Source organism: Notolepis coatsorum (genome assembly GCF_963971535.1).
Source record: "Notolepis coatsorum genome assembly, chromosome: 15".
Lineage (NCBI taxonomy): Eukaryota > Metazoa > Chordata > Actinopteri > Aulopiformes > Paralepididae > Notolepis > Notolepis coatsorum.
In genome coordinates, this window is record NC_140179.1 from 39,162,224 (window position 1) to 39,184,255 (window position 22,032).

Genomic DNA, 22,032 nt, shown 5'->3' on the forward strand with positions numbered 1-22,032 from the left:
CATAGAACTTCATTCTTAGATGCTTCTATATAAAGTAGGTAAAACAAATTAAAAAGTTTTCTTTGCCCTATAGGAAAAAAACGTTTTCTTCGCCCTATTCTTTTATTTATTTTTTTAAACCTACTGTAGAGGGCCTAAACTTAACCAGTTGGAAACCAAGCCTACAGTAATAAAATTAGCAATCAATCAATCAATCAACTCAATAGGCCATGCTCATTTAGAACAGCGCAGCACCCAGCTCTCTGACTATCCCCCGCGTTGCAGGCAGAGTGTGTGTGTGTGCGTGTGTGCGTGTGTGTGTGTGTGTGTGGGGGGGGGGGTGTGGCGGTGGGTGGAGACTAGAGCGAGCGCTGACAGTCGAAAGGAAAAAAAATTGAAAATTTTTTTGAAAATTAATCAATCAAACCGCGATTTTTCTTTTGTTACAGAATGATTCAAGACCCATCAATTACATCATCCAACATTGTTTAAACGACTAAGACATTCGCTGTGACAGACTCGCTTGATATTTAGTCGTTTAGTCGCTATCAACATATCCATTTGTAAAGATTATTGTCCACCTTCTTGTGATCCGGCGGAGTGATGTGGTTCGGTTGTGGGCGGGTCCTGGGCCAGCAGCGTGGAATAGTTGCCAATAAAGACGTGTAAAATGACTGTTTCAGCCAATCAGAATCGAGAAATTTGCATGCCGTTGTATAATTCTTGATAGATCACATCGAGATAGGTAAGAACCCATACCTTCCGGCAAATTTTTTCCGTTGAATCCATCGTGATGCTATCAGCTTTTTAGCAGCTGTGAGACCGGATAAAACTAGTCTCTTTAGCTGTATAGGGGCTGCAAACTGAAATACATCATTCAACAGCAATACAGAGGGATGTACAGGTATGTTCAGAAATAAGAATACTGATAATTGCTGGGACACTTCTTTCCAGAATATCTTAACCGGTGGGCAATCCCAATACATGTGCATAAATGTACCCTCATCCCCATTTGTACATAAGGAACATAGGGAGTCTTGTTTAAGTCCCATTCTGTTCAATCTTATAGGAGTCAGGTATGTCCTATGAATATGTAGCAGGGTGGATTATCCCTGCTTCGTGGGAACTGTGGTGCACGGTCACTAGGTAGCGAGACACAGTAGAACTCTGGCTAGCTGCACCTCCGTCTTTGGGGTCAGGAGCGTCAACTGGAGGCTGGCAGTGGGGGTGTATGAGGCCCAGGATTTACAAACCTAGTCCGGTACTCTGGTCTTCCTCCCTCTCTCTTGGGCAGTCAGCAGTACTTCCCAACACGCCCTCACTCTCCCCAATTGTCCCCTTAGCACCCCCCCACACCTAATGACCGAATGGTAAATAAATAACTTGGTTCCCCCCGCAAGCAGTACCCTCCCTCATTAACACCAGAAACCTTACAGTGGAAAAGGGAAGGTTGAATAGGAAGGGGTTAATAATAGATATATTACCCGCATCAAAGGGTTAGGATTAGGCTCAATAAAAGACACACACACCGTGCTCCCATTCAGTCTGAGTATTATTATATCATTGGCCTAGTTACACCATAGCTACGTCTGGTGATTATTGCACCATGGTTATTGTTACACAATAATTACAGTCTGATCATTAGGTGATTACGCTCTAGGCACCAAGTGCTCTCGTTGTACCCAGACTAAGTGCGGCCCACGTCTGGGCTAGACACAATATCAATACCTTCCCTAAGGGTTTACATATACTGCTCTACTCCGTAATATGGGGAAAGAAGGGAGGACATAGGGGAGGAATAACAGGGTTCACTGAATGGGAAAATATTATTACACCAACACGGTATCACACTCAAAAGAAATAATCAGAAAACAAAAGAGTGGGCCCACAAAATACCAGTAAAGTCCTATCTTAATGCCGGCATGTATTGTTTGGGGTACCCCTATGGAATGGTAGTAGCAACGTTACTTTCGCCTGCAGGCTGCACCACACTGTATACTGTATAATAACTCGGGAGCATCAATGCCCATTTGTACTCATCCACAATCGCCGCCTCGCCACGCCACTGTTGTCCGGAAAGCAAGATGGCGTCGAACGCTCTCGGTGAGGATGTTAGCAGGCGGAGCTGGGCAGAGAGGCAGCGCCGGCTGAGAGCGTGTGCTGAGCGATGACGACCCCTGCTGGACGGGACGAACTCCCGTAGGCTGCAGGCAGCCGGGTGCAGGTCTGATTGAAGGCAGCCGGAGCAGACTGATTGCAGGCAGCCGGGTGCAGATCTGGTTGAAGTCAGCCGGGGCAGCCCGGTTGTTGGCCCACGCTCGTCTCGGGGCTTGCACTCTATACCGCACACAGTGGCTACTATAACTCGATTGTTAAGGACTTTGATACTTGGTTAGCCGCACGTTACTTATACCGCACACAGTAACTATTATAACCCGATTGTTAGTGCCTGGCTCTGCACTAATTGTTCACACTATCGCTGGTACTGCTAGGATATCGTGTCCACTAGCAAGTACTTCCTATCACCCGTTGCTATCTCACAGGGCCCTCTGGCATAACTTCTGCAACAGGGCTCCCCAGAGCCCCCGTCCGTTGCGACTGTTCGTGTTCAAGTTCACTGCCGAAGAGGTTCTCTTTCCGTCTTCCGCTCCCATATATCACGTTCCATCTCTCTCCAACACTCTCTGTCAGACACCGCCCCCTGCTGGTCCCGCCTACTAGTCACACAGGGAAGGATGTTGATTATGGTCCAGCGATACTCTGTATAGTCCATACTTCAGTCGATAGAAGGAAGAGAAACTCATATCATTGCTCGTGGGAATATCAATGATGTCCTTGTGTACAAAGGGAATATAAAACACCAGTCAGCAGTTCTGAATAATATACAATATTTTCAGGCTGCTACAAATATAATTAAGATTAATTTGTTGATGGTCCGGGTTACGTGACGCAATTCGAACGTTTGCCCAGATTTCTTGCCAATCAAAATCTATTTCCAAGTCTGGTATATCCCTCCTCCAGACTGAGTCTAGGGGGAGGATTCCATACGAAGACGTTAGTAAGTGATGATAAAAATCAGATACGAAGCCTCTCGATGTCTCTCTTTCATAGAAGAATTTGTGATATCTGTGGTGCTCAATTGGTATCCTTAATGGGACTCCATGAGCCTTCAAACAATCCAATAACTGTGCGTAAAAATAATATGTGGAACTGGTGAGGATACATTTTTTATGTATATCTTGATAGCTACAAAAACCCTGTTTGTTGAAAACATCTCCCAATGTGTGTATGCCCTGCCTTTCCCATTTGGGGTATCTTATAGGTTGTTTTCCAATAAGGAGCGCATTGTTATTGAATAGGGGAGTATGGCTATGCCATTTATGTTGGTTAGAATATTTTTTTTGTGTTTCACGCCATATCTGGATCACATGTGTAATAAGGGGGCCAAATTTCAATTCGCATTGCTTAATTGATAATATGGTGTATACTATGTCCTGCAGTCTATGTGGTGCTACTATATTTTCTTCTAAGTTTCTCCAGGATACAGATGCTTGGGAGTCGAACCAGGTTGTCAGTGGTAATATGCACTGTCTCTGTATTTTAAACCAATACATAAAAAAAAAATTATGTCTGCTCTAGTGCAGGGGTTCCCAAACTTTTCAGGCCGGGACCCAGAAAATAAGGCGTCAGAGAGCCGCGGCCCAATGCACATTGTCAGGCTTTTTTTTTTTTTTTTTTTTTTGCCAGGTGACCGATTTTTTAAGCCAAATATCACTTCAATCCTATTAAGTTAGTTCAAGTTAGTTATTCATTTATATGTGCTATTTATGAGAGGGCTAACTTGTTGCAAAATAATAATGATAATAATAATAGCCTCATTAAAATACTATTGTTGCTTCGGTTGTTTTCAGCCTTTTATGTGCATAATCTGTTATTTAGTTTGAAATGTTCGTTGAAATAAGTAGATTTTTCGTTTTTGTTTATTTATTAAGTTAATATAAAACCATATAGTCACATTTTAGAATACAATAGAATAGAATTTTAGAATACAACTAGAAACACTGTCCTGGCCTGCTTCTAAGTTCAGTGGCCTGACAAAAAAAAAAAAATTGATTATTTTTTTATTTTTTCGGAAATCATCTCGCGGCCCTCCTGTGGCTTCTCGCGGCCCACCTTTGGGTCGCGACCCCGAATTTGGGAACCACTGCTCTAGTGCATGCGACCTCTGTGAGCTAACGTTAGCTACCTAGCTAACGTTACTGTTTAAACAAAATGACCCAGTCAACTATTCACTTTTAGTTTAATACATGAGGCATTGTCTAACGTTATCTAGCTGGCTAGCAGTAGCTACTGATAGCTCCTGATATCAACAAATGCTCCAGCAATAGTCAAGTGCATGATACCTCCGTTAGCTAGGTAGCTAACGTTAGCTCACGTTAGCTCACTGTTTACACGAAATGTAAACAGTCTCTCGGTATCAGTTTAAAAAAACGTGATCGGGGCATCCCTACATTAAACACAACAATGATGGGGATTAACCCTCTAGAGCCCAAGGGGCTTTTTGAACCCGTCGGCGGAGAACAAAATAATTTAGAATGTCTTCCAAATGCTTTCAGAAATCGGTAAAAATAGAAAAATGCCAATTTCGAGTGCTTTGAGATGTAATCTATATGTCTCCTTACTTGCTAAACGTAATACGACTTGTAAATATGTTTAATTCTTGCTAAATTGTATAGTTCTAAATTATCCCCGTATTCATGGAACTACAACGCGTCACGTACATGCACGCATGCACACAAACAGCGGCGTGTGCGCTGATAGGTATTAAATCACTGAGTGATCTAATATGCATATCATTCTTCAGAGCGAGAGGGGGGAGGGATTGTGTTTCTCACATTGTCACTGTCTGTCGTTGAACTCACTGCTCTCAGCTGAACTTGCGAGGATATCTCGCCATGGGGCTGCATATTTCTCCATTATACCGTCTATAAGATCTATTTTCTGGTATTCCAAGTTTAGTCAGGATAATATAACCTGCATTATTATTCTCGAGAATACACGCCGTGTTTCCAGCTCCTCAGGGACCCGAACGTTAAGAATAAAAAGTTTAACTTTCTGAACTTGTAAGTCGCTTTGGATAAAAGCGTCAGCTAAATGACTAAATGTAAATGTACATGTACATATCCCTTATTAAAACGAATAACAGCTTGAAAAAAACGAGTCTGCCTATTAAATTGTTGTAGAATGGCTATAGCCAATTTTACGCACCGCTTAGCCTATATTTTACGCACTTTACGAGCTCCCATTCTGAAATGTTATTGCTAAAGATTGGATAAGTTGTACTTTTTTTTGGAATACTTGAAACCCTTTTTTTGTTGAATATTTGATGTGGCCGTGTTTCCAGCTCCTCGCGGACCCGACGGAACGTTATGAATTAAAAGTAGTCTAACATGCTTTGCAAACCTCACCAGTGTATATACCCACGTCGCGCTAAAACATTAACTACTGCAATGTTATCTCTTAACTGAGTATTCCAACTAAGCTAAGCAGAATAATGCTCTGTAACGACTCATCTCGCGGGCTACGTGAACTACAGTATCAGCCACTGGCTGCTGTGTGACGAGTTTGGTGTTTTGGTCACCCGCGCTGTCTAAACACGGACTGCTTAAGTTGACAGCTTACACATCGATGCGCTTTGTGAAGGAAAGATGACGTCGCCTCTCTGTCTGTCTGTCTGTCTGTCTGTCTGTCTGTCTGTCTGTCTGTCTGTCTGGGTAACGCTTGTATTCCCGGTAACCTGCCCCATTTCTAAGCCATATAAGTAATCTCGACTTATATTTATTGTATTTAACACTATGCAGTGGACCACAACACCAGTGTTGGTAAAGTCAAAGACTGGTGGACTTCAATCTATTATTAAAAAAAGGTTGTGTACAATTTAGCACCTCTGCGGGTAAACCTGACCCGTAATTTAATCATAGGTCAACTTAAACTCTGAGGTTTTATCAGGGAATAACGAAATGTTCTGCAGACCAGACAGAAATGGCGGGTTTCACCCACTGACCCCTTGGAGAAAGCTGTGGTCCTAATGGTGGACCCTCAGATCCCTCGGGCCCTGTGGCCCATTGGACTTGTGATCAGGGTTCATCTTCAGACCAGCTGATATGACTTTAAGGGTCATGTGTACACCTGTACAGTCGTTGATCCTGCCAGCCCTCCCATCAGGCGAGCATGATGATCCTCCAATCTCTGGTCTCCTAGACTGAGTGATAAGGCTATATTAGTACCCTGCACATTTGGGGGCTGTAGAAAACGCCCACCCCCTTAAGGTTATTGAAGTTGTGTGCTTATGTGGCAAAATTCATACTCATGTGTTCCCCAACTGAGTTTATCTTTCCCTGTGATTTTAACGATGAGCGCTCTAAGAAATGTGTTTTCTATTTAGGTGGAAGGGTCATATACAGTATAATTCTACATTCAATCATATTTGAAGCTAAAGTGCAGGTTGTTTCATGTCACATTTTCAGGCCTGGCTGTAACTGGCTAAAGGCTACAACAAACCATCACAGCCAGCATGGCAAAGGCCCTCTCATCAAACGTTTAAATGGCCATACCATACCTGCTAGGACCATGCATAATTACGGTGGTAGCTAGCTAGTTGACAGTGAATGTATGACCCTGTTCATGTTAATAAACAGGGATGCCTGGTTTCATGCATTCACTAGAAAGGTCCTAGTTGAATCAGTCAATAATGTCTTTACTGATGTAGGCCTCATGAAAATGAGTAAATTCTCTCTCTCTCTCTCTCTCTCTCTCTCTCTCTCTCTCTCTCTCTCTCTCTCTCTCTCTCTCTCTCTCTCTCTCTCTCTCTCTCTCTCTCTCTCTCTCTCGCTCTCGCTCTCTCTCTCTCTCTGGGAACTGATCCAGGCTTCAGGAGATATAAAACACTGCAGTCTTTGATTTTCACTGTTTTTATTAGGCACGTTTTCACAACAACCAAATAGGCCTACTCAATATCGTACATTGCAGTAAAATACACTATACTGTAAACACAGAAAATCATGGCAATTGTGCATATGTTGGGTATTGTATGGACCTAGTTTTGCATGATGATGCAGAAGCCCTCGAAGGCTTATGGCGGCACACAATGTGATATTTCCCCCGTGCTGCCCCGGGACGTGCACAATTGCCCTTTGGCCAATTATATTACGACCCCGTGGTCTTACATTTACATTTACATTTAGTCATTTAGCTGACGCTTTTATCCAAAGCGACTTACAAGTTCTGTACGACAAGTCATCAGGAAGGGCACAACTCTATCAGCTGAGTAACAATGTTCATCAAAGTGTTGAGTGCTACAGTGTAGGTTAGTATATTAGGACAAGTGCATGACAGTAAGGTTAGTTAGGGTTGGATTTGAATTAGTCTTGTTTTGCTTAGGTTGAATCCAGCCTCATCAATGAAAATAAATTCATGCGGCTTTGCAGCTCCATCCATGGCCATGATTCTCTGTAACAAAAAATACATATTGTGGATGGCATTACAGTACTCAAAACAATGACTACTACAGTGCTACACATACAGAACCCCCACCCCATCACACAGGTACCTGTGTAGCTCTCTGAATCGATCCATGTGGTACTGATACAATAGTGCATATTCAGCTGTTACTGGATTTCACCAATACTGTATTGTAAATGTAAAGGACTGTAACACTTAATCGTACATATTCACGTGGAAGTCCTTTGACCCTGACACTGTTCCTCTCAAATTGGACCCTGTAGAGTTGCTTCATGGTGATGTTGTGCTTTATCAAGATGCGTCTGATGGTGGTGATTCCTGACATGGTTGATGTTGTTGAAGACTTGCTTATCTGCAAGTATTTGTTGCCGTAGCTGGTGGAGACAGATTGCATTGTCTGCTCTCACTAGGTCCACGACGGCAAGTTCCTGCTGTTGTGTGAACAGGCTTGGTGTCCAGTCCACCCCAGAAGGTCTTCTAGTCATTCTAGATAAATACAACCACAAATTGTTATTGGTTTGCTTCTTTTTCTTACAGTACTATATATACTGTACATTACTGTATATACTGTACTATCCACTGTACTGAAACATCTCAATATAAGTAATCATGGTATGCTGCAAAAGGAGCATTAGCACCCTGCAATACAGTACATGGTAATGTGATATGGTACAGTACTGTAAATACCATCTGAGTAGAGTAGAAAGTAGAGAGGTGAAGACACCTGTTTTCCAGTTGGAATGTTCTTATTATGGATGCCACTGTGAAGCAGCTTAGATTAGGGTGGACTCTGCCCAGCTTCCCTCATAGTCAGGCCATGATTGATGACATGGTCCACCAAAGTTGCTCTTATATCATCAGAAATAGTGGTCCGTGCATGGTCTCCTCGACCTTGACCTTGTCCTCTTCCTCCTCTACCTCTGCCTCTCACTCTCCCTGAAGTTCTTGAAATGGCTAAATTGAGGCCTTTTTGTAGCTGTATTTTGGGATACATGTGTTTTCCAAATGGCACCCTGAGATTTCATTTTTGAACGAAGTGTCTTATGTATGAAATAGGGTGTAGTATGCAGGACCAAGTGTGTTGCATAAAGGAGCAAGTGTGTTGCAAATTGCAACTAAAGTGCAAAGCAGCACTTTTGTGCTAGGCCTCCTGCTGGGCCCAGTCATTGGAATGACAAAGGAACGACAGACTAGAAACTGGGCCTTTGTTCTAGGTGTTCCAGGTGTGAATTAGGCCCTGTCCACACGATCACAGGTATTAATGACAGCGTTTTTTTTTTAATGATTAAAAAAAAAAAAAATCCACACGACTGGTTTAAACCCTGCACAGAGTGAAGTCATATGCATGTAGTACAATGCCAAAGCAGTAGGTGGCGATGTTGTTCAGACATGAAGGCCATTTCAACCAATCAGAAAAGGTTGAACGCTCACTACACTTCCTGCTTAAAAACAACAAAGTCACCATCTTTAAATACCTCGTGTTAGCCATTTAGCCAACGTAGCATTTATTTTTCAGCAAAGAAAGTGCAATAAACAAACGGATACATTCGCTGTGTGTTCTGCCTCTCATTTGTTGATGAAACAAAACCAACATAAACACAATTTACCACCAAGAGCGGATAGTTTAGTCTCACAAAAAGATCTCCGGTGTTGTTAGCTACATGCTAATGTGAATGGCATTCTCTATGTATAGTTAGCATCGAGGCTAGCATCGAGGCTAGCCGAGGCTAGCATCTGTGATTTTGTTAGCTTACATGCTAACGTAATAATGTGGTAATGTTAACGCTAGTAGAATGAATGGATGCAAACGTTATTTAACACATTGCAGAATGGGTACAATACAATACGGCTCAATACAAACAATTGTTAAGGGGATGCAGTCTGGACTGGGTTCCTTATAACAATAACTTGACAACACATGAGTTTAGTTTAGCCGCAGCTACATTTACTCTGAGCTTCAGGTCAGGAATGCGACAACAGACATCAGTCGATCACAACACTCTTCAACACAGACGATACGTTTCGAACAAAAGTTTGTTACAATCATTTTCATATAACGCTACTTGGGACAGCTCTGCTGTAAACACTGGTGTAGCTGGCTCTGCTGTAATCTCTCTACCCCGCGTTCGGTTGCTAACTTGCTATTGTTTGCGACAGTCTGCCGTAAACATGGGAATAACCTCGGTTGCTAACCGGGATGTGCGCAAAACTTCACCCTGGACTCCGGTTTTCAAAGACCGCGGTTGCAGTGTAGCAAACCCCCGGTTTCATTTACATTACATTTAGTCATTTAGCTGACGCTTTTATCCAAAGCGACTTACAAGTTCTGTATGACAAGACAGCAAGAAGGGTACAACTCTATCAGCTGAGTAACAATGTTCATCAAGTGTTGTGTGTTACAGTGTAGGTTAGTTTATTAGGACAAGTGCAGTGTAAGGTTAGTCAGGGTTAGATTTTTTTTTTTTTTTTTTTTAATCATTTCAGATAATGGTTGAAGAAGTGAGTCTTTAGTCGACGGCGAAAGATTGGACGGGATTCGGCTGTCCTAACTGGGATGGGTAGTTCATTCCACCATTGTGGGGCAAGGACTGAGAATAGGCGGCTTCTCTTTGATGACCCTCCGGGAGCTTGGATAGGAGTAGGTCTGAAGCGGCCAGAAGATGCAGAGCGTAGGGGTCTTGAGGGTGTGTAGTTAGAGACCATTGACCGGAGGTAGGCGGGAGCGGTTCCCTTTGCCGCACGGTATGCTAGGTCGAGGGCCTTGAAGCGGATACGTGCAACAATGGGGAGCCAGTGCAGGTCCCTAAGAAGTGGGGTGACATGGGCCGACTTCGGTAGGTTTGAGATCAGGCGGGCCGCTGCGTTTTGAATGAGTTGAAGAGGCTTGGTGGCAGTGGCCGGGAGGCCAGCTAGCAGTGCGTTGCAGTAGTCGAGGCGGGAGATGACTGTTGATTGGACGAGGAGTTGGGTGGCTTCTTTTGTCAGGAAGGGGCGTATCCTTCTGACGTTGCTCAGGAGGAATCTGCAGGTTCTGGTTGTCGCTGCGATGTGAGCAGAGAAGTTCAACTGGTCGTCGAGGACAACACCAAGGTTCTTGGCGGTCGGGGACGCGGTCACAGCTGCATTCTCGACTGTGATGGAGAGGTCGGTCAGGGGGGAGGATTTGGCCGGCAGGTGGAGCAATTCTGTTTTGCTTAGGTTCAGTTTGAGGTGGTTGGTCGTCATCCAGGCGGAGATGTCGGACAGACAGGCCGAGATCCGCTCAGAGACGTGGATATCTGAGGGAGGGAAGGAGAGGAAGAGTTGAGTATCATCGGCATAACAATGATATGAGAAGCCATGAGACGTGATAATGTTACCCAGTGATTTAGTGTAGAGGGAGAAGAGAAGGGGTCCTAGGACCGAGCCCTGGGGGACACCCGTCCGGAGGGGGCGGGTTGCCGACAGAGTCCCTCTCCATGACACTTGGTAGGAGCGGTCGTTGAGGTATGATGTCAGCCATGTCAGCGCAGATCCAGCCACTCCCATTCCTGCGAGGGCCGCGAGGAGGATCTGATGGTTGACTGTGTCGAAGGCTGCAGATAGATCTAGGAGAATCAGGACAGAGGAGAGGCCTTTCGCTTTCGCTAAGTGAAGTGCCTCTGTGACCGCAATGAGGGCCGTTTCTGTGGAGTGGCCAGTCCGGAAGCCAGACTGATTGGGGTCTAGGAGGTCATTCTGTAAGAGATAAGCAGTAAGTTGGTTGGATACAGCACGTTCAAGTGTTTTAGAAAGAAAGGAGAGAAGAGAGACAGGACGATAGTTGGCTATGACGGTGGGGTTCAGGGTTGGTTTTTTTATGAGGGGCGTGACTCTGGCTTGTTTTAGGGAGGTGGGGACCACCCCAGAGTTGAGTGAGGAGTTGATGGTTGCAGTTAGGAATGGGAGGATGTCCGGTGCTATGGTCTGGAGGAGTGGGGAGGGTAGCTGGTCCAGCTGGCATGTAGTCGGACGGTTCGACGTTACCAGTGTCAGGGTCTCGGCTTCTGTAATGGGAGAGAAAGATGACAGAGTGAAGGATGAGGTTCTCGATTCAGCGTTTGGAATGGGTGGGGGTTGGGAGAAGGAGCTGCGGATGTTCTCCACTTTTTCCTCAAAGAAGATCGCAGTCTTCGGCAGAAAAAGATGAGGGAGGAGGGGGTGGGGGGGGGGGGAGTGAGGAGGGAGGACATGGTAGCATGCAGTTTGCGAAGATTCTTGGCAGAGGCCTCGATCCTATGGTGAAACAAAGAAGCTTTGGCATTAGTAATGGTTTTGGAGAATGTTAACAAGAGGTTGTGATATGTGTCGATGTCAGCAGTGAGGCGTGACTTTCTATACTTCCTCTCAGCCGCTCTCAGGACCTGTCTTTGTTCTCTCACTGCATCCGTCAGCCATGGACTGGGTGGGGAACAGCGGGCAGGTTTCTCAACGAGGGGACAGAGCTTGTCAAAGGAGGTTGCAAGGGCTGAGAGGAGGGTGGAGGTTGCCATCTCTGTGGGGAGAGCAGAGAAGGTGTCACTCAAAGGTAGAGCGGATATTATGTCAGAGGAGAGGGTGGAGGGGGATAGGGAGGCCAGGTTACGTCTGAGTGAGACGGTTTGAGTTGGGGTGAAGACCTTTCGGTTAAGCATGAGAGTTAGTGAGAAGGATATGAAGGAATGGTCAGATACATGTAGGGGAGTTACCGTGGTGTTAATGATGCTGGAGTTACGGGAAAATATGAGATCCAAGGAGTTGCCTGCTTTGTGGGTGGGAGGCATGGCAGTGGGAGTCAGGTCAAATTGTTGTAGGAGGGAGACCACTGGGACCGACTGAGATGAGTCAGGCAGGTTGAAGTCGCCCAATAGAAGGAGCGGGGTACCATCTTCCGGTAAGGAGCTTAGAAGCATGTCCAGCTCATCTGTGAAGTGATCGAGGGGACCTGGAGGGCGATAGAGTGTAACAATGGTGAGATTGAAAGGATTAGAGACAGATATTGCATGATATTCGAGGGAGGAGTTGTGTTAGGTTTGTAGCCCATGAAGGAGATGTCATGAGGCCAGTGCCTCCACCCCGTCTGGAGGGTCGAGGTGTGTGAGTGAAGTTATAGTTTGTAGATAATGCTGCAGGTGTTGATGAGTTATTGGGAGTTATCCAGGTCTCAGTTAGAGCCAAGAGCTGCAGATTTAGACTATGGGCGTAGGCAGTAATGAAGACAGCTTTCTTGACTGCTGATTGACAATTCCATAAGCCTCCCCGTATTGATGTTTTCCTTACCGCACACATTTGCAAAATATTTCCTACCGTGCGGTTATTACCGCACGCACACAAAAAAATTAAAAAAAAAAAGTTTGAATGCATTTTTTTTTTTTTAGTAGTAGTCTACTCTTTATAGCATATAGCCTGCCTCTAGTCTAAATGTCTATCTTTAGAGGATGACTTTGCAGCATGAATATTGTTTGGGATTCGGCAAGCACGCATTAGTTATTGAAAGTGAAACACGGATTCGAAGTTTCCCCTATGGTCGTGCGCCGTTCACTCGGTGTCGCGGGCAGGGGTGGTTACCCCTAACCCCCCCGACCCTTTCTTATTATTATTACTATAAAGTTACTACTTTATAATAAAGGCATTTGTTTTGTGGCATTAACATTATATAGTTATACGTTCAATAACATCAGCGTATTTACCGGACCATAACAAGGCAAGCAATACTCTATTCATATCTCAGTTCCTTTCTTTGCTCAGAGCGTGCTGAGTTGTCCCATTCTGCGGTCTGTTAATAAAGTTTTCAATCAGACAAGTGTATAGAACGAAGGGCTTTTATTATAACATTCGTTGCAGACAGTAAAATCATTATGTCTCGTTTAGTACTCCTGAAGAGCGATGGTAGTCCACTCCGGCGGAGAGTTAAAGCTAACGTTATTAGCCGTGTTGTGATGAGCTGACATTCAGGACGTAAAAAATGTGTGACGCGTCTCTCTTCTGACCAATCAGTGGTCTGCAATGTTTCACGTGACTTTTCTGGTACCCAATAGGGTCGCTTGGAACCTCGATAGAGTAGTAGGGTATATCTGCAGAGCCGCAAGCCCGACGAGAGGAGGGTAATTTATTATTATTATTATAAAAAACAGCGGTGACGCGGTATTCAGCCTACTCTGCGGTGGCCGTGATGTAACAGCGATACCGCGGTAATGCGGTAATCGCGGCAGCTCTACTCCCCGTACTGTGACAGGTGTATTAGTGGCTGTAGGAGGGTAGGAGAGATTTGCCGGGTTGCTAGCAAACTGGCGTGGATGGGTAGAGTCAGTTCTGGAGGAGCAGATTGTGGATATAGGTACGAGGCACATTGTGGTGTCAATAGTGGCAGGGAGAAGGTTGTAGGGAGGAAGCGAGATAGTAGGGAAATAGCAGAGTGGGAGGGAAATATAGGATTATGGTGTGCTTAGCACTGGGTGGATCGGTGGATCCCTCGGCGTAAAACTCCAGGAAAACTCCTCTTTGTCCCTCTTCGTTTCTCGACGCTTCGCTGACGCTAAGCCAGCAAGTCCTTAAATCACCATCACTAATTACTGATGAGTGACACCTGCAGCAAAAGGCCACACCTCCAGTTTCTGTCAGCTGGGTGAAACTAATTACAAACTATTTCCACAACACAATTTAGTCACACACTTCAAAATGATGTACACAGTATTATTCAGTTAAAAGATCCTACCCTCTCTGCTGTTGTCATCAGAATGATTCCAACAGAGAAAAAGCTGGTATTTAACCAAAAAAAACTGTCACAAGTGCCCACTTAACTACAAAAGCCACATGCACGGTTGTGTGTGGGCGAACAGTGCCACATTGAATTCTGCGAGTGTAGTTTTTTCATCAGATAGCTGAATGAACTTGGATCCTTTCCAACTCCTGTGCTGGAATGTAGTTAGGATTTTACCAGAATGTTTGATAGGACATTGATTGAAAACTATCGGCTTAAATTTGACAATTGATGGCTTATTTTGAAGGTAAGAACCTGTAGTTTTATATTATGTAACAAAAAAAGGAACATTCTGAGGAGGTGGAGCTAGTTACCTTAGACCTCAGAGGGTTAAAGAGAAATACGCCCTCTCTCCTATACATAGGAGACTTCACGATATTTGAGCGGTCAAGACTTTCATTAAAACAAATTCTTTTCTGACTGAACTCAGCCCCTCCCTCACTGTAGGATAGAGAGAGTCACTCTGCCCCTCCCTCACTGTAGGAGAGAGAGAGAGAGAGAGTCACTCTGCCCCTCCCTCACTGTAGGAGAGAGAGTCACTCGGCTCCTCTCTCACTGTAGGAGAGAGAGAGAGAGAGAGACTCACTCTGCCCCACTGTAGGAGAGCAAGCTAAGCATTCATAGCGCGACCTGTGTGACGTTAAGTAACTTGTGTTCTGCTGGGAAAGACCGTTCATCACTGCATACAACTTGGTTTAATCCAAAAGTCCCCATGGCTTAGGTTTCCTTTAACCGTAAGCAAGCTGGTTTCTTGTGAATGGAGTAAAGGGATAGTACGAGAAATATTGACAGTGAATGACAATAGACCTTTCCGCGCTGTCAATCACGCAGAGAATAATAACCAATAAGATTGCCCGATTTCTTAACACTTTGAATGCCCAAAACTACATAACAAGTGTTATCAGCCCGACGCCTGAATGCCCACCACGACAATTGGCGTGTTATTTTTTTATTAGCGATCTGAATTCATATTTCATCAACGGAGTCTCCCGTTGGTAAACCAGCCCCATCAGGAGCTCAGATGTGAAAAAACCGCCCCCTATCGTCTCCCAGATGGTAATTCACCCTTTTGGAATGGACTCAATGAAAATGGATGAGAAAAGAAAAATCCGGAATCCACATTTTACTTCTCAGGCATGTAACCCGAGCCGATTGGATTCATTGTGGACCATCAGAACAGCGTGGAATATGTGTTTACAGTATGTAGCGTTGGATCAATAAAAGCGATCGATTTTTGGAATGGCGATCAGGAATTGTAATGATCTTTTTGGAGAACATCTGATCTGAGGTAAGGAATCTATTTTACAAGTCTTGGGATAATCAGAGTTGTATTCGCTGAGCTCTCAGCGTTCGCCCTATGTGTGTGTGTGTGGGCGATGGCTTTGAGGAAATCAGAGAATCGATTTTTCAGATCGCCTATATAGCGTGCATACGTACACATACTATCGATAATCTAGCGTTTATTTGAAAACGATTCATAAATAGGCCGAAAAATTACAGCGTTTTTGTGTATTCTAGAATATTCCAGTACAATGCGTTTATCATGTAATCTTTTTATTTTTCTTGAAAACGAGGGCTTTTCAAAATGCTATAAAATGAAAATGAACCGATAAAAAAACAATCCACTTCGACAATGTTGACTGGAAAACTAGTCATTGATAAGATAAGACACATAGATTAGGCGTTATTAACGCTAACATTGAAGTGGATGGTGGGCATTCAAGCACTAAATCGTGCGCCCCCTGCTGGCACTGAAAGTGTTAAGGCCGCGCCCCTTGAAATAGAGACGCCATTAGGTCTCACAGACAGCCAGTCCTGCATTGTTGAGAAAATGGTTCTTAGATGTGCTTGGGGAACGTGCAATAATGACCAGAGATATCCAGAAAGACTAAAGGGAGCGCGTTTTCTAAATTTTCCGAAGCCTAAAACACAGTTGGATTTTTTTTTAAAGTGGATTAAGGCTTGTGGACGGCCCCATACACAGCTGAATGTGGACAAGATCAACAAGAACAAGGCTGTATGCTCGACGGTAAGCCCGAAAAATATGCTTCAGTAATATATGCTTCAACATTTGAGTTAAACAGAAGTCATCACTTGTTATCTTATATATACTGTATATAGATAGATAGATAGATAGATAGATAGATAGATAGATAGATGGCTAGCCGATCGTTAGGTAGCCAGCTAATCATGTCTCCTCTCCAGACCTCAATCAAGGTTGCTAATGCTAAGCTAGCTAACGCTAACGCATGGTTTAACGTCGCCAAAAAGAGTCTCCTAAAACATTCCGATCAGTTCATGAGCTGAAGGAAAACTACTAGGGATGCTCGATATTGGCTTTTTTACCGATATTCCGATATTGTCCAACTCTTAATTTCCGATACCGATATCAACCGATATCAACCGATACCCATATATGCAGGGTTTCCCCGTCCAAAAGAATGAATAATTTCAGGTAACTAATAATTTCACTGGATATATATATAACAAATATTGTTATTGTTTTTTTTTGTTTTTAAACCGATACCGATATTTTCCGATATCACATTTTACTGCCGATATCGGCCGATAATATCGGTCGGCCGATAATATCGGACATCGCTAAAAACTACTTATAGCTACAGCTACTTAGTCAACACCCTTGGAAATTATGAATTGGAAGTTGTCCAGTTGATTCTAACAACCGAGCTAACGTTAGCTAAATGTTAGTGTAAATGTCCAAACCCCCCCTCCTAATGTACAGTTTCCTCCCCCTCGTATGTATATATTTTTTGTTAGGATATCTTTTTAACAGTACTGTATATTTGCATATCTTGTATGTCACAAATGTAACAGTACTGTATCTGTATGTCATAAATGTCATGCTATATATCTGTTGTGTATGTCATAACTCATAAATGTCATTATGAATTGAAAATGGGGGACCCTGATGTAAACAAGACGAAAGTCTTTCTCTGGTCTGCATCCCCTTAACTATTGTGTGTATTGAGCTGTACTGTATTTTACCCATTCTGCAATCTGTTAATACAGTTTTCAATCAGCTAGCATGAGTAACCTGAATGCCTTACAATATCTGTGATCCACTTTCTCTTCGCTGTCATGCCTATCTCACCTTATAGCATTTTGTTGGCGGGGATGGAGCTACTGTGCAATATCCAGACCCTATAAAAGCTGATGGGACCACATGTAAGTCGGTGCGTCCATTGCCAAGGAAAAGACACCTGCTTGATCCTGACAACCACCTTGCTACTCCCCCATCTAAAAAAGAACTACTGCAGGAAAATACTAACTTGTAAGTCCTGAAGACTGGGTATTGTCAAAGTCCTTATAGGCGGTATTGTCTGAATATTGTGATGTGTTAGTGAAGATGTGAATCACTAACTAAAAACACCATTTGCATGTGTGAATCAGATGTCATTTAATCATTTGTTATAAATGCTCATATCTAGTATTAATTTGTGAACCAAAGATACTGCAAGTTCTTGTTACAATCAAACAACAATACATAAATAATACTGAGACCAAATGTTATGATTAATGAACAACATGTATTTATTAATTAAAGTGCTGATACTTCACAGGAACATCAATCCCTCTCTGGATGTCATCAACCACCAATCAGAGCTCAGTTCTACAGCTACACAGACGTGCACAGCTACTCAGACTGAAGGAGAATGTAAGGGTCTACCTTTCTTTTAGGAACTGAGAAGCATGATCTTTAAAAAATGCAGCAAGTCTGTGCAGTAATCTTTCCATAAATTGTATGTCTGGGAATATTCTTTCCACAAAGATATCTTTCTCCGTAAAAACTATGAATTCACAGAATTGGCAGCCTGTCACCATAAGTTGTCCTTGTATTTGCACATAATAGTCGTGCGTCTTCTTCAATGAAATACTGCCCCCCTCATCTTCGTGTAAACAGAAATCTGGGAATTTGTCGCAAGCCTCCAATATCAAACAGTTTCTTGCCTTATAAGGACATTTCACTTCGACTATCCCACTCTCGCCATTGTCACACAACTTCCCGTCAGGTGTGGCTCCTAAAAAATCAAACTCTGAATTGACAACAACACCACACTCGTGAAAATGTCTGGCGGGATAAACCTCCAGATATTTGGCATTCGCCTTTGCCTCATTCCTTTTCCCATACTCCAAAGCCGGGGCACAAATGGATGTTAACCGGAAAACACTCTCCAGAAATGTTGTTGTTGGGGCAGATTTTCTGTTTACCGCTTTCGCAAAGTTTGAAGCAGTCAGTCATGACCTTCGCTCTTCAAACCAGTCATTTGACAGCCTGGGCCCGAGTGCGTTCTTCCAGTGCTACCAGGTTTGTGTCTGCAGTATTCAGATCTTTGTAGATCGCTGGAAGCTTCACTGGAGATGGCTGGTGCACAGATACAATCGGTCTGTTTTCTTCTTGAGATTTCTTGTCTGTAGAATAAAAGCAAAATGTTATTATTGTGATGTCATGTATATGTGGAAACTCCCTAACAATAATTTTAACATTTTTGTTTCCAGGGGTTTGCCCTTTAGAAGTATTGGGCACTGCTGTGGAAGGTGCAAGATTGAAGTCAGAGCTGGAGAAGAAGGAGAGGACGATAACCTGGTTGAGAGGGCAGCTTATTGAAAAGGAACAGATAATACAGTCTCTCGAACAGGATGCTCAGAAAAATACATTCTGTACTGGGAAAGTGTTGTCCAAAAAGAAACAAAGATCAAAGGGCTTTTAAAGTACTACACTGGGATCACATATGTTAGATTCATGTTATTGTTAGATTTTCTTGTGCCTGCTGGCTGTGATGCACCTTATGCAAAGGGCCGTAAAGACATGAAGTCACTAGGAAAACAAAATGGCCTAATTTTGACACTGTGTAGGTTAAGACACAACTTTGGACTTCAAGATTTGTCTCAGAGATTTGGAGTATCCATGCAGTCTGCAGGACTTGTTTTTAATACATGCATAGAAATTATGTATTTAAAATTTGGACAAATTAGCATATGGCGTCATATGACATTATTATTATATGACAGAGACATTATTATTGAAAACATTCCTGAAAACTTTAGAAAATAATTTCCTTCTACTTTAGTCATTATTGATGGTACTGAATTTAAGACCCAGGTGCCATCTGCACTGGCTTTACAAAGTCAGCTTTATAGTGACTATAAGTCAAGCACAACCCTCAAAGCATTGATTGGATGTGATCCAAGTGGGTCTGTCATTTTTGTGTCCGAGTTATTTACAGGTGCTGTGCTGTATCCGATAAGGCTATTACTGAAAGCAGTGGTTTTTATGATTGACTTAAAACACTGAAAGTTCATGGTTACATCAAGGATGGTGATGCTGTTATGGCTGACAAGGGTTTTACAATACACAACGAGTTGAAAGAGCTTGGATTACATCTGAATATCCCTCCTTTTGCTGCTGGTCATTCTCAGATGTCTCAGTCAAATGTGGCGTTGACTAACAAAATTGCTCATCACAGGCTTCATATTGAGCGTCTTATATGTAAAGTTAAGACCAAATGTAAAGTTAAATCCTTTCAGATCGCATACCAACAACTCTTTTCAAAACGATAAACCAGATATGGTCAGTTTGTTGTTTTATGACCCTACAACAGGATGTGTTTGTAACTGATAAATGAAATTGTAGACCTGCATTACCTGATAAGAAAGTACAGAACCAATCTGGACTTCTTCAAAAGGGGTTGTGATCTTTGGCACACTGGTAGACAGGATAGTTGCCAAAGGTGTTCCAGTCATCCGTTGTAGATGGGCAATATCTTCCTCTGTTACAGCTGGAAGTCTGTAAATATTTAAAATATTGTATTAAATGTATTGCATATATTAATAATAACTTGGTCGTAATTTTGCTATATTTCTGAGATGGAAGAACGATGTTTTGATCACTTTGTTAATATGAAAATTGAAGTTCAGTTCTGAATCTATGATAACCCAGAGACTTGTGACCTCAGATTTTATCCAAGGGGTTAGTCCTCCCAGGTTCTTTATTAACGTTTATTTTTTTGTTTTGGGGCCGATAATTAGAATTATAGATAGAAAACCTACATTATGTCCTCTGATGATATCACCCAGCGGTAACATGTAAAGGACCTAAGCAACTCCCTTGTGCAACTCCATAGTTGTTGTCGTATATCTCAGACATGTGGCCTCCTAGTTTAACATATAATTTCCTCCCTCTGATGTATGTTTTAACCCTTCTGCCTTATTAGGTAACTGACAGAGTTGGCACATCAGTGCATGAAAAGATTGCATCACGTTCAAGGTCATAAAAAACTTAATTTGTAATATTTCGTTCCAATTCTTTTTTTTATGAATACCACTATAAGGATGGAGACCTTATTCTCATCAGTTTAGTCTGAGGTCACTGATTATTTTGATGAGGGCAGTTTCAGTGCTATGCTATTTTCTGAATCCTGAATTCTTCTAAGATTGTGTTCTCTTCATTGACATTGATGTCTCATGAGCTAATTTTATTTGTACATCAACTTATAAAGAGTGTATTACCAATAACATTTATTTTTGATATTGTAACTCATTGACTTTGTTCACTTTATTATATCTGTTGGATGTATTACTACCACTTTACCTGTAAGAAGTGTCAACATGGCACACCACTGGCCGTCTCTTTCTCTTCTCAGAGGGTTTTGCAACCACGACATGGTTTATAGGTACTGGCTGTATTTTATCACCTATGGGGACATGCCATTGCTGTGGTATGCTTGTGCAACTTTGTTCTGGTATGTGGGTAAAGTTGTGTCATTTGAATCCTTGAAGAGACTTGACAATGCCGACAATATGGGAACAGTGTCCATTTATCCTGAAAATAGACATGCAACAATCAAATGGTTGATAGCTACTCCACACATCAATGTACAGCTGCGCCAACACTAAAAGGTAAGCTAGCTAATTACAGTAGTTCAAATTCAAAGGTTTATTTGTCACCTACAAATACCGCGACATTTGTGTGATTAGCATAACGTTAGATGATTAGCCCATTGTAGCTAGCAGTTAGCAGATACTAGGCTTAAATCTTCATTTTAAACGATCACTCTTAACAATTTTATAATAAGGGACCACTAACATACTCACCCTGCTTTACATGTGCAGTAGGACTCCACAATTGTATCCTGACTAATTACAATGTGGAGTTTGTGAGGTGTTTGTGTTTTCCGCATGGATCGCCAACACTTGGCATCAACTTTGACGTTGTCATCTTCTCCATCCGAAATCCTAATGTCATGTATATATCCTTGAGTAAAATTATTCAGGCCTTTCTGGAGAACTCTCTTCGATAGAGTAGCGGCATTGGGCAAATAACTGATAGCAATAGTTTCAGGAATCCTTAAGAGAGAATCCATGTTGTTCAATTGACATGTGGTTGTTTCAGTGTGCGTGTGAGAACATTTGGGAGAGCGTGGGAGACCGTAGCAACAGTAACACGGGGGGGGGGCGGGACTTGCCATCAGCGCGGAAAGGTGTATTGACAATACGGATGTATTGTTTAGCCCAAGAGTAGCCTATTGATCATTTGTTTGTAATATATTTATAATAGATCTGAACAGAGGTAAGTACTATGACAGACGGATATGACAATCAACAGAAAAAGGTCTTTCATTACAAATGGATGATCAATACGCTACTCTTTGGCTAAACAATACATAATAATAATTAACAGTAAGAAGCATTTTGTATGAAAGTATTCTGTACTTCTGTATGACAACTATTAAAGAACTTGAACTTGAACTTAATTT

The 22,032-nt window shown here is 42.7% G+C and overlaps 1 long non-coding RNA gene across 1 annotated transcript in view; it reads left to right on the forward strand.

Moving 5' to 3' along the window:
- Positions 1 to 20,657, forward strand: part of LOC311241498 — a 57,691-nt gene extending 37,034 nt beyond the window's left edge. The window contains exons 3-5 of the long non-coding RNA XR_014620549.1: positions 17,377 to 17,549; positions 17,839 to 17,933; positions 18,776 to 20,657. This is a non-coding gene — a long non-coding RNA (uncharacterized lncRNA). The remainder of the gene's footprint in view (positions 1 to 17,376; positions 17,550 to 17,838; positions 17,934 to 18,775) is intronic.
- Positions 20,658 to 22,032: the final 1,375 nt, after the last annotated feature.